Source organism: Cryptomeria japonica, chromosome 3 (genome assembly GCF_030272615.1).
Source record: "Cryptomeria japonica chromosome 3, Sugi_1.0, whole genome shotgun sequence".
NCBI lineage: Eukaryota > Viridiplantae > Streptophyta > Pinopsida > Cupressales > Cupressaceae > Cryptomeria > Cryptomeria japonica.
In genome coordinates, this window is record NC_081407.1 from 50,626,740 (window position 1) to 50,638,986 (window position 12,247).

Genomic DNA, 12,247 nt, shown 5'->3' on the forward strand with positions numbered 1-12,247 from the left:
CATCATCAGTGACTTTATAATATAGATTACTATTAGTATTACCTTTAGTGAAACCAAGCTTCAAAAGATATTTATCTAACCTTTCATACCAATCTCTAGGTGCATGTTCAATCCATATAAAGTTTCTCTTAACCTGCAAACCATGTTTTTATCATCTGAAAGTGAAAAACCATCAGGTTGCTCAATATAAACTTTCTCATCAAGATCCCCATTCAGAAATGCACACTTAACATCCATCTGATAAACCTTGTAGTTTTTATGTGCAACATAGGCAATAAATAATCTTACAGCTTCAATCCTAGATACAGGTGCAAAGGTTTCACCATAATCAATTCCTTCCTTCTGAGAATATCCTTTACAAACCAATCTAGCTTTATTCCTTACAACTTGTCCATCTTCATTTATTTTATTCCTAAAAACCCATTTAGTTCCAATAACATTCTTATTTTTAGGTCAGGGAACTAAATACCATGTGTTATTCTTCTCAATCTGATCTAATTCTTCTTCCATAGCTTTCATCCAACATTCATCTTTACATGCTTCAATTACTGATAATGGTTCAACTTGAGAAATTAAATATACCTCATTAGCTGCCAATCTCCTTGTCATCACTCCATTGTTCTTATCCCTAATAATCTGATCTTCTGAATGATTTATCCTTACATACCTAGGATTCTTCTGATTCTCTATTCCTCTTCATGGTTCTTTAGTTACTATTGAATTTTCTAATACTTCCAGAGTAGCTGGTTCAACATTTTGTTTCAGTAAAGGTGTTACTGGTTCAATTATGATCATTTCTACTATCAGTTCTTGCTCATAAACTCTTAATTGACTTCTATTCATCTCATCCACCTTGACATTAGCTCTCTCCACAATTCTCTGCAATCTCTTGCTATAACATCTATATGCTTTTCTTTCATTAGAATAACCAAGAAATATTCCTTCATCACATCTAGGATCAAATTTTCCAATGATATCATCTCTCCTGATATAACATTTACTACCAAAGATTCTGAAATACTTAACTGTAGGTGTATTGCCAAACCATAATTCATAAGGTGTCTTACCTCTTTTTCCTTTGATATGTACTATGTTGAATGTATGAACTGGTGTGCTCACTTCTTCTCTCCAGTAGATATGAGATAGACTAGCTTCTCTAATCATTGTTCTAACAACATCCAAGATAGTTCTATTCTTCCTTTCCACAACTCCATTTTGCTGAGGTGTCCGAGGAGCAAAAAATTGTCTCCTTATACCCTGCTTCTCACAATAGTTATTAAACTCACTGGATGTGAATTCTCCACCATGATCTGACCTTAAACATTTAATCTTCAATCATGTCTAGGTCTCAACTTTATCCTTAAATATTTTAAACTTTTCAAAAGCCTCAAATTTCTCCCTTCGAAAAGTAACCCACATCATTCTAGAATAATCATCAATGATTAGTATAAAATATCTATCACCTTGAAAACTTTAACTCTAGTAGAGTCACACAAATCAGTATGAATAAGATCAAAAACATCATTAGATTTGTCTTGTATACTCTTAAAAGAGGGTCTGACCTATTTTCCCATTTGACATTCTTTACATACCGGATTATAGGGCTTCACAATCTCAGGTATATCTCTAACTGCCTTAGTTGAAATAATCTTTACAATGCAATCAAAATTCACATGACATAGCCTTTTCTGCCATAGCCAGCTAATCAATTTGTGCAATCAAACATGTCTTCTCATAGGAATTCAAATGAAATATATTACCTTTTATCTATGTACCAATTGCAATATCCAAACTAGATCTACTAATGATTTTGCATTTTCCATCATTGAACTGTAATTGAAATCCCTTATCCACCAATTGTCCTAGACTCAAAAGATTATGCCTTAAATCTTCAACATAACAAATATTATCAGTATTGTGCTTACTATCCAATGATATAGTTCATATTCCCTTGATCATACATGCTTTGTCATCTCCAAATCTAACCAGACCGCCATCAAATTCTTCCAAAGATAAAAAATTCCTTTTATCTCCAGTCATATGATGTGAACATCCACTTTCACTTACCCATTCATCCTTATCTTCAATTTTAGCAGCCAGTGCCTTATCTTTAGGTAAATTCTCTTCCAGTACTGGAACATCTTCCTTGATAACTAGGAACACCCATTCCTTTCCATTGCTGGAACCACTAGTAGAGTCTTATGTCGGTTCATCATCAAAATAAGTTACACCTTCCTCATCCACTATATAACATGATTTGTCTCTTTTTTTCCTGTACTTATACTTTTTCTGATATCTAGGGTTAGGATTAAAAGATCTTCTAGCTCTTTCTTCAAATCTTGAATTCCTTTTAGGACATCTAGATGCAAAATGACCAATCTTATTACATGCAAAATATTTAAAATGTGATTTTCCTTCATACTTACTTCATATCGGTCCTTTAGGTACTCTTCTAGAAAATAGGGCTTCAAGTTACTCAAATTCTTCATCTTCTCTCTTCATATCATCCAATTCCTTTGCATATAAAGCTTTCCAATCTTGCTTGCCAGTTGATGATGTAGATGTATGAAAAGAAGGTTCAAACTTCACAGCTCTAGAAGGTCCAACTTATTCAAGCTCAAAAGTAGATAATTTCCCAACCAAGGTATCTCTATTGACAAAAGTATTAGCCATTGTTCTCAATTCATTAATTGCAGTAGCCTTCATCTTGTAAGCCAATAGTAAATCTCTTGGAAGTTTAGATACAATTTCATCTTCACTCAGAGTTCCACCACAACATTGAATTCCCATAACAATCTCATTTACCCTTTCCATGAATGTAGTAATCCTTTCATCTTCTTCCATCTTCAAGTTTTCATATCTCACCCAGTAACCATCAAGTTTAGCAATCTTTACAGTAGGGTCACCTTCATTAAGAGTCTCTAACTTATCCCATATAGCCTTTGAAGATGATTTGTCAGTTAATCCTATTATTTGCTAATTAGAAAGTGCACACAAGAGGGCTTCTCTTTCTCTATAATCATTCTCAAGATCCTTATCCAATTTCACCAGAGGAGGGTTGTCAGATGCCAGATTATGAGGTGTAACACCATTCTCTATGATTTTCCAAATTTCCTTACCAAGATATATCAAATGAGTCTCCATTTGAATCTTCTATACTCTGTAATTTGTTCCATCAAGCCTAGGAATATCTCTTCGAAAGATAGCAGTAGATGAACCAGATGAACTAGAACTGTTAGCCACCATAGGATCTTCCTCAAGCAGTTAAGCTTTTGTAGAGAGGACCAGAGATCTAATACCAATTGTTAGACAGTTAAAATAACCAAAAGACAACTGAGAGGGAAGGCGAATCAGTTGTCACTAGATTACCAGAACCTTAACCAATTAAAACTTTAATACCAGAACCCAAAAGATCAATACCGAAATGCATAAACCAAATACCGAAATAGAAGATAAACTAATTAAGCATAAACAATAATCAGAGAATAAATACCATCCACATGACACCAAGATTTGAACATGGAAAACCCAGTAAAGGGAAAAACCACGGTGAGACGCCTACCCACAGTTAGATAATACTTCTGCAGTAAGTATGTGAATTACAATTGAGGGGCCTGCACTTGCAGGAAGGCCAAAAACCTAGAGCACACTACTCATCACAAAATGAGTCCCATGACTACATAGAAATTAAGACTACAATCCGAAGGAAAGAATGAACTGCAAAGATAACATCTCCTATGCCTGAATATAGTTCCGGTTAAGCTCAATACTGGAGGACTAAATCCTCTTACATAAACCCAACTTGATCACCAATGATTGACCAAATCCTCTACTTGAATGATTATTACATTATTTGCACACACATATCCTCAGATATGATATACAATGAGATCTTACATCAAATATATACAAACCCTCAACCATAAACAATAAGGTCGGCCACCAGACAATAAACCAATTACATAATTACAAAACATGTTGGCTTGAGACCAAAAAAATAATATCCAACCCATAATACATCCCAGAAACACATCGAGAAGTCCAATCCACACATTACATTAAGTCAGTCCATAACCTAGACAATATCGGGACCCAATATAGGTACATACATGCTAAAGAAATGATCCCAATCAACTAAGTCTCAAACATGATCACCATCAGCATCCTGAATCTCCACTACAAGCCACACCACAACCACTTATGCATCTCATCAAAGATCTTCAATAAAGCTCTGCTGGTGAAACCCTTGCTGGAACAACAAACCAAGCTTTCCAACATACAAGATAGCATTCCATCACCATATCAAAACCAATTGACTGAACATGAGCATGAATAAGCCAATTACATAACCCCAACATACCAAATCATACCAGATCATGATGATCCAATCCAACCAGAAACCAAACAACCTACCAAGACCATAAGGATACTGGTAAAGCAACCAAAACAACTAGTGTTGACATCAATGACAAAACATCAATGCAACACATAATCAATTCCTCCAAATAGCCAACATCATCATCTCCAAATCTAACCAGACCACCATCAAATTCTTGCAGAGATAGAAACTTCCTTTTATCTCCAGTCATATGATGTGAACATCCACTTTGTATCACCCATTCATCCTTGTCTTCGATTTTAGTAGCAAGGTTCTTTTCTTCAGGTACTGGTTAATCTTCCTTGATAGCCAAAAATATGCATTCCTTTCCATTGTCAAATCCACTAGCTGAATCTTATGTTTGTTTGTCATCAGAATAGGTCACACCTTCCTCATCAACATGGTAGCATGATTTGTTTGTGTTTCTCATGTACTTATGCTTGTTCTGATAATCATGCTTAGGTATAAAAATCTTCTACCTCTTTTCTCAAATCCTGAATCCCTTTCAGGACATCTAGATGCAAAATGACCTATCTTTTTACATGCAAAATATTTAAAAGGTGATTTTCCTTCATACTTATTTCCTATAGGGCCTTTAGGTAGTTTTCTAGCAAATAGGGCTTCAAGTTGCTCAAACTCTTCATCTTCTTTCTTCATTTCCTCCAGTTCTTTAGCATATAAGGATTTCCAATCACTCTTGTCAGTAGATGATGTAGATGCATGAAAAAAAGGTTCAGATTTTGTAACTCCAGAAGGACCAAATTCCTCAAGCTCAAAAGCAGATACCTTCCTAGCCAAGGTATCCCTATTAATAGAGGTGTCTTCCATAGTTCTCAACTCATTAATTGTAGTAGCCTTCATCTTATAAGTCGGTGGAAAAGATCTCAATACTTTAGAAACTATTTCATCTTCTCTTAGAGATCCGCCACAACACTAAATTCCCATGAGAATAGCATTAACTCTCTCCATAAAATCAATAATCCTTTCATCTTCTTCCATCTTTAGGTTCTCATGTCTCACCTAGTAACCATCAAGTTTAGCAATTTTAACAATAGGGTCACCTTTATTCAGAGTCTCCAAATTTTTTCCATATAGCCTTTGGAGTTGATTTGTCAGATAGTCTTATAATTTGTTGATCAGAAACTGCACACAAAAGGGCTTCTCTAGCTCTACAATCATTTTCAATGTCCTTATCCAAGCCTATTGGAGGAGGATTGTCAGATGCCAAATTATGAGGTGTATAGACATTCTCAGTGATCTCCCAAATCTCCTTGCCAAGACATCTCAGATGAGTCTCCATCCAAATCTTCCATACTCTGTAATTTGTTCTATCAAGCCTAGGAATTTCTCTCTAGAAAACAACAATAGATGAACTTGATGGACTTGCACTATTAGACACCATAGGATCTTCCTCAAGTGATTAAGCTTCTTCAAAGAGGACCAGGCTTTGATACCAATTGTTAGACAACTTAGATAACCGGAGGACAACTGAGAGGGGGGGGGGGGTGAATCAATTTTCAACAAATTATAGAACTTTAAGCATTAAAACCTTATTACCAAAATACATAAACCAAATACCGGATTAGCAGATATAACAGTTAAGCACAAATATAAAACACATAAAATTTACCAACTGTCCACAAAAGATAACACCAATATTTGTATGTGGAAAACACGATAAGGGGAAAAACCACGATGGGAAGCCTACCCACAATCAGATAGTACTTTTGCAGTAAGTATGCAATTACAATAAGAGGGGCCTACACATGCAGGAAGGCCAACAACCTAGAGCGCATTGCTCATCACAAAAGGAGCCTCACTGACTACAAAATAAATCCAGACTATAATCTGGAAGAAGAATGAACTGCAAGAATAACATCTCCTATGCCCGAGTACGGTTCTGGTTAAGCTCAATACCAGAGGTCTTAAACCTCTTTCACCAACCCAATTCGATCACCTATGATTGACCAAAAACCTCTGCATATAATTACAAATTTACTCACACAAAGATAATCCCATAACCTATGACCATATTAATCCATGAATCCCCATGATCTACAAAGAGATCTTACATCATATTTATACCAACACAGAACCAAAACAATTAGGTTGGCCACCTAAAAGATAATACAATAAATTCATAACTTAAACCCACAATCTAATGATCAACCAAGTCGACATGAGACCAAAATAGCATAATCTAATTAACAAACCCAACCGTTAATGCATCGGGATCATCTACCAACACGTTACATAAATCGGTCCATAACCTAGCCGAATAAGATAGCATTAGATCCAGACCCAAATCCAACACCACTAATCAATGGGAACATGAACAAGATAACCAACAACATCTCGAAAGCCATCTAGAAGTCATTTCAACACCACTTATCACATGCATCAAAAGTTCCTCATCAAAGCTCTACCGACAGAACCCTTACCAATGACCAAAAGGCTTACTAGAACAAGTGATATCTCCTAAGTCATCAAATCCTGAACCAATTGATCGTGATACCCATTTGAATAACATGAATGAAAGATCTAAACCAAATCCACAAGATGAAGCATATTGGATCAATATCATAAACCAACCACTCTACTGGAACCTAGTAGAAGTCGATAAACAACCAAAAAGTTGGTGTTGCCATCAATGATAAAACATCAATGCAACACACAATCAATTCCTCCAATTGCCAACAGAGGGAAATCGAGTTGGGGAGGGAGGGAGAGAGAGAGAAGATGGAAAAGAAAGGGAGATAGGGTTCGTGTGGTCCTAAGGGGTCATATGGTGTCATTAGGGGTCATGTGGGGTCCTAATGGGGCCACACATGTATTAGAACACCATATGACCCCTTAGATACCACAAGACCCCTTAGGACATCAGATGGTCCTAAGTGGTCATGTGGTGTGCTAAGGATTCATATGGTGTAGTTAGGGGTCATGTGGGGTCCTAATGGTACAACACATGTGTTACAACATCATATGACCTCATATGACACCATACGACCCCTTAGGTCACCATGCCACCCCTTAGGACATCATATGGTTCTAAGGGGTGATATGTTATGTAGGGGTCATGTGGGGTCCTAATGGGACATGTGATACGATACCATATGACCCCTTATGACACCAAACAACCCCTTAGAACACCATATGACTCATTAGGACACCATACAACCCCTTAGACATCATATGGTCCTAAGGGGTCATGTGGTGTGCTAAGTGGTCATATGGTGTCGTGCTTGGTCATGTGGGGTCCTAATGGTGTCACACATAAGTTACAACACCATATGACCCCTTAAGATAACATATGACCCGAGATTAGGACATCATATGGTCCTAAGGGTTCATGTAGTGTCGTTAAGGGTTATGTGGGGTCCTAACACATGTGTGGCCCCAATAGGACCCCACATGACCCCATACGACCCCTTAGGACATCATATCGTTCTAAGGGGTCATATGTTGTGCTAAGGGGTCATATGGGGTCCTAATGGGACATGTGATATGATACCATATGACCCCTTATGACACCATACGACTCCTTAGAACATGGTATTATCCATTAGGACACCATACGAACCCTTAGACATCATATGATCCTAAGGGATCATGTGGTATGCTAAGGGGTCAGATGGTGTTGTTAGGGGTCATGTGGGGTCCTAATGGTGTCACACATATGTTACAACACCATATGACTCCTTAAGACACCATATTACCCAGGATTAAGACATCATATGGTCCTAAGGGGCCATGTGGTGTCGTTAAGGGTTATGTGGGGTCCTAACACATGTGTGGCCCCATTAGGACCCCTAACGACACCGTATGACTCCTTGGAACATCATATTCTCCTAAGGGGTCATATAGTGTCATTACAACACCATATGACCCCTTAAGACACCATATGACCTGGAAGGACATCATATGCTCCTAAGGGGTCATATGGTGTGGTAAGGGGTCATATGGTGTTGTTAGGGGTCATGTGGGGTCCTAATGGTGCCACATATGTCTTACAACACCATATGACCCCTTAGGACGCCATATTACCACTTAGGACATCATATGCTCCTAAGGGGTCATGTGGTGTGCTAAGGGGTCACATGATGTCGTTAGGGGTCATTTGGGGTCCTAATTGGGCCACACGTGTTACAACACCATATGACCCCTTAGGACATCATATGCTCCTAAGGGGTCATATAGCGTGCTAAGGAGTCATATGGTGTTGTTAGGGGTCATGTGGGGTCCTAAGGGGCGACACATGTACTAGAACACCATATGACCACTTAGGACACCATTTGAACACTTACGATATCATATGGGCCTAAGGGGTCATATGGTGTCGTCGGGGGTCATGTGGGGTCCTAATGGGGCCACATGTGTTAGAACATCATATGACCCCTTAGGACATCATATGGTCTTAAGGGGTCATATGGTGTTCTAATGGACCTTATATGGTGTTGTTAAGGGTCATGTGGGGTCCTAAGGGAAAGAGAGATTTAGAGAGGGTGGGAATACAATGTGATAAGATATTGAGAGACAATATATGCATTTATTTTACATACATATATGTATATACATACACATATTATATGCATATACATACACATATATATACACATATTATATACATATAGACATAGACATGTTATATAGATATGTATACACATATTATATATATACATATATATTTGTATATATAGGAATGTTTTTAGGTCAACATAACCCATATAGGTTTTTTTTTGTAAGAAATGCGAATGGGCTTTTGTTTTTAAAAACCCATTCATGCTTTTATTTTAAAAAACATTTTTGTGTTTTACCCCATTTAGGCTCGTTAATAGCCTTGGATGACAAGGCTGAGGGTTGGGATTTTGATTTCTCTCGATTTCCCTCCTTTTTTACGTGTTTTGTTTTATCAAATACATTTCTCAAATTTGTCGTCATTAGGTTTACACCTCATCAACTAGGTATTTCTAAAATTGCCACCATAATTTCACCCATCTTATAAGCTTTCTAACCATATAATTGTTTTAAAATTTGAACATTAACATATTATTCTTGAATTTCTTTTGCCAACATCTCCATAGTTTTGAGAGACATATGTGTACCATTTTTTTAATAGCTTTTGATCTACTTATCCAAAAAAATTAAAATATATATTATTGTAGTGCACTTGATTCTTTACACTTTAAAAAATAAGATTACTTTTTCAATTATTTTGGTGCAAGTATTACTTCACGCACGAACAGGTACCTAATTTGCAGGATGTGCCCATTTTGAAAAATTATTAAAAAAATACTCAATAGAAAATTACAAAAAAATTCACAACTCCTAGTGCTCACTCTTAACTGTCTTTCTACCAAAGGATTTATGAAAATACTAAATCTAACTATCTTTTTTGATGTGCACGCCAGACACTATGTTATGTTTTTAAAAAAAAATCAAGATCTGTTTTTCGTGTGTGAAGTATTTGACCCCCTTAATCTTATCCAATTTTGAAAAAAATTAGTAGTTTGGAAACTAGATTCACAGTACTACAATATTTGTTCTTTGAGTATCTTCATATTTTGAGTGGACGAGTCTCAAATTGCTCCTCCAAGTTTAGGTTTAGCTGATTTTAGAAAAAAAGGTGTCCACTTATACCCCCTTGTTGCACACCATCTCGGTGCACATACCCATGAGAGAGTACAGTGTGTGATGTGCGAAATATAGATAGGACAATAGTTGGAGTAGAGTTAGAGAGTAGAACAGTGTTGCAATAATCCTTTACCTAATCTGCTATAGTACTGTGACCAGTGTTAGCACAAAGATTCTTTACCGGATCTTCTATGAGTTATTATTTTGAGATCTGAGCTTACATTGGAAGTGATTCTATTCATTTAGAGATGTACCTTTCTTCAGTTCATCCTTTTCTTTTGCAGTGAGCATTCTGGTTGTAAGCCATTTTTATAATCTTGCAGTGAGTAGTCAATTCAACATATATAGCTTGTATCAATTATATTTTACTTGGTATAGCCCCCTTCACGATTTGGACATAACATGGATCCTTTACCTCACCAATTTGGCAGGATTCCTAATCATCAAAGGGGACCATCATTTTTAGAATGCATTTCAGCCAAAAAGCAAAGACACGAGGTAATCAATAATTTATTTGTAGATAAATTATAGTTTAATATAGTTATTTTGATGTTAATTTGATAATTATAAACTATTATTGACATAAGGAATCTAACTTATTGTTTGAATTGTTGTTGTGCAACCATCTACATAGCCACATAGTTTTTCATAGAGGCACAATTTTGATGATCCACAACTATAGGATCTGGTAGAGTCATATAGTGTTAATTTTGATTATTGAATGACTTCAATACATGTATCTATTCAACATTTTTATTGTATATCGATCTTGAGATGGCATATGCCACTTTTTTTGTAAAGCTTGTATTGTGTTGGCACATATACAATTTTTTTGCATTTTATCAAGTTGGCATGTATAACACATTTTTGTGAAAATTTTATTCTACATTTAGATATAAATAAAAGGTGATATTCAATCTAATTTGTTTGTTGTGTGCATATCTTCCTATTTTAAAACTTAAAATTTGAATGTTTATTTAGTTAAGAATGGTTGAGTTATGAATAATTTATCATATTATGGATTAATGATATTGCTTCAATAGAACTTATGAATTACAATTGGTATTCATCTAAATTTTAAGTGTTAAATTTAGTTTCCTTGGGAAACTTCACCAAATTTTATGAACATTTTTTTATTGTTATTGATCATAACATGGATGCTTAGAAATGATGGATGACAAGTAATCAACATTAAACTTAATTTCATATTCTACCTCCTTTTTGTTTGGACATATTTAAACATATATATACACCATCATTAAGATCTTCTAAGATTCACTTTATGTAGATGTAAAATGTATGGTTAATTATGACTAAACAAATTACTTACTAAGCTTATGATCATAGTCAAGTTTGTAGAAGTAATAAGACACCTAAGAGAGAGATAACATAACTATGGTTACATCAAGGCTTAATATAGACTTGTTAGTCTTTGTCTATCCATTTATCCCCATTTTCATTTCAATTCATTAGGAATGACTTAGTCTTTGTGTATTTGTTCATGATCATTTTCATTTGGATTCATTAATAAATTCATTAGGATTGCCTTAGGTTTATTACAAATGACCTTGGTTCACTAAGGTTGTCCTAGTTTCATTACAGAGTTGTTAGGTATAGTAGATTTATCATAAAGTGTCAAAAAGTTGAAAAAGTTACAAAAGTTCAGAGAGAGATATAGAGAGATAGAGAGGGAGAGATGGGAAGAGGGAGATAGGGAGATAGGGAGATAAAAAGATAGAGATTAAACGATATTTTTTATTTTGCTTGCTCATTATGGTTGGTGAACCCAACTTCTTGCAAACTTAATTCTTATTTATTGTCTCAAATCTAATTTTGTATGCATTTTGAAATTCAAAATTTTCTCTCATAGTTGTTATTTTTAATTGAATTACATAAATTTAGAGGTTAAATTCATAAAAACTCTAATTTATTATTCTAAAATTAACTTGTGGGTTGCATAATTATTCAAGTGTATTTTTAGATCTTATTATTATGACATGTTATGCTATGATTTAAAGGCATTTATTGATCAAAATCACAAATCAAATTTCTTAATTAATTGGTTAATCAATCATTATTACAACAAATTGCATTGCTTAATCATAATTTTCAGTTTCTGCATTAAAATTTCCCTCCTTTGCGAATGAATTTTGTTACCATTAGTCCTACATACAATATTCCCATTGGAATAAGTTGTAGAATTAAGTTTTCCCTGTAGGTCCTGGGGACAACTGAGGG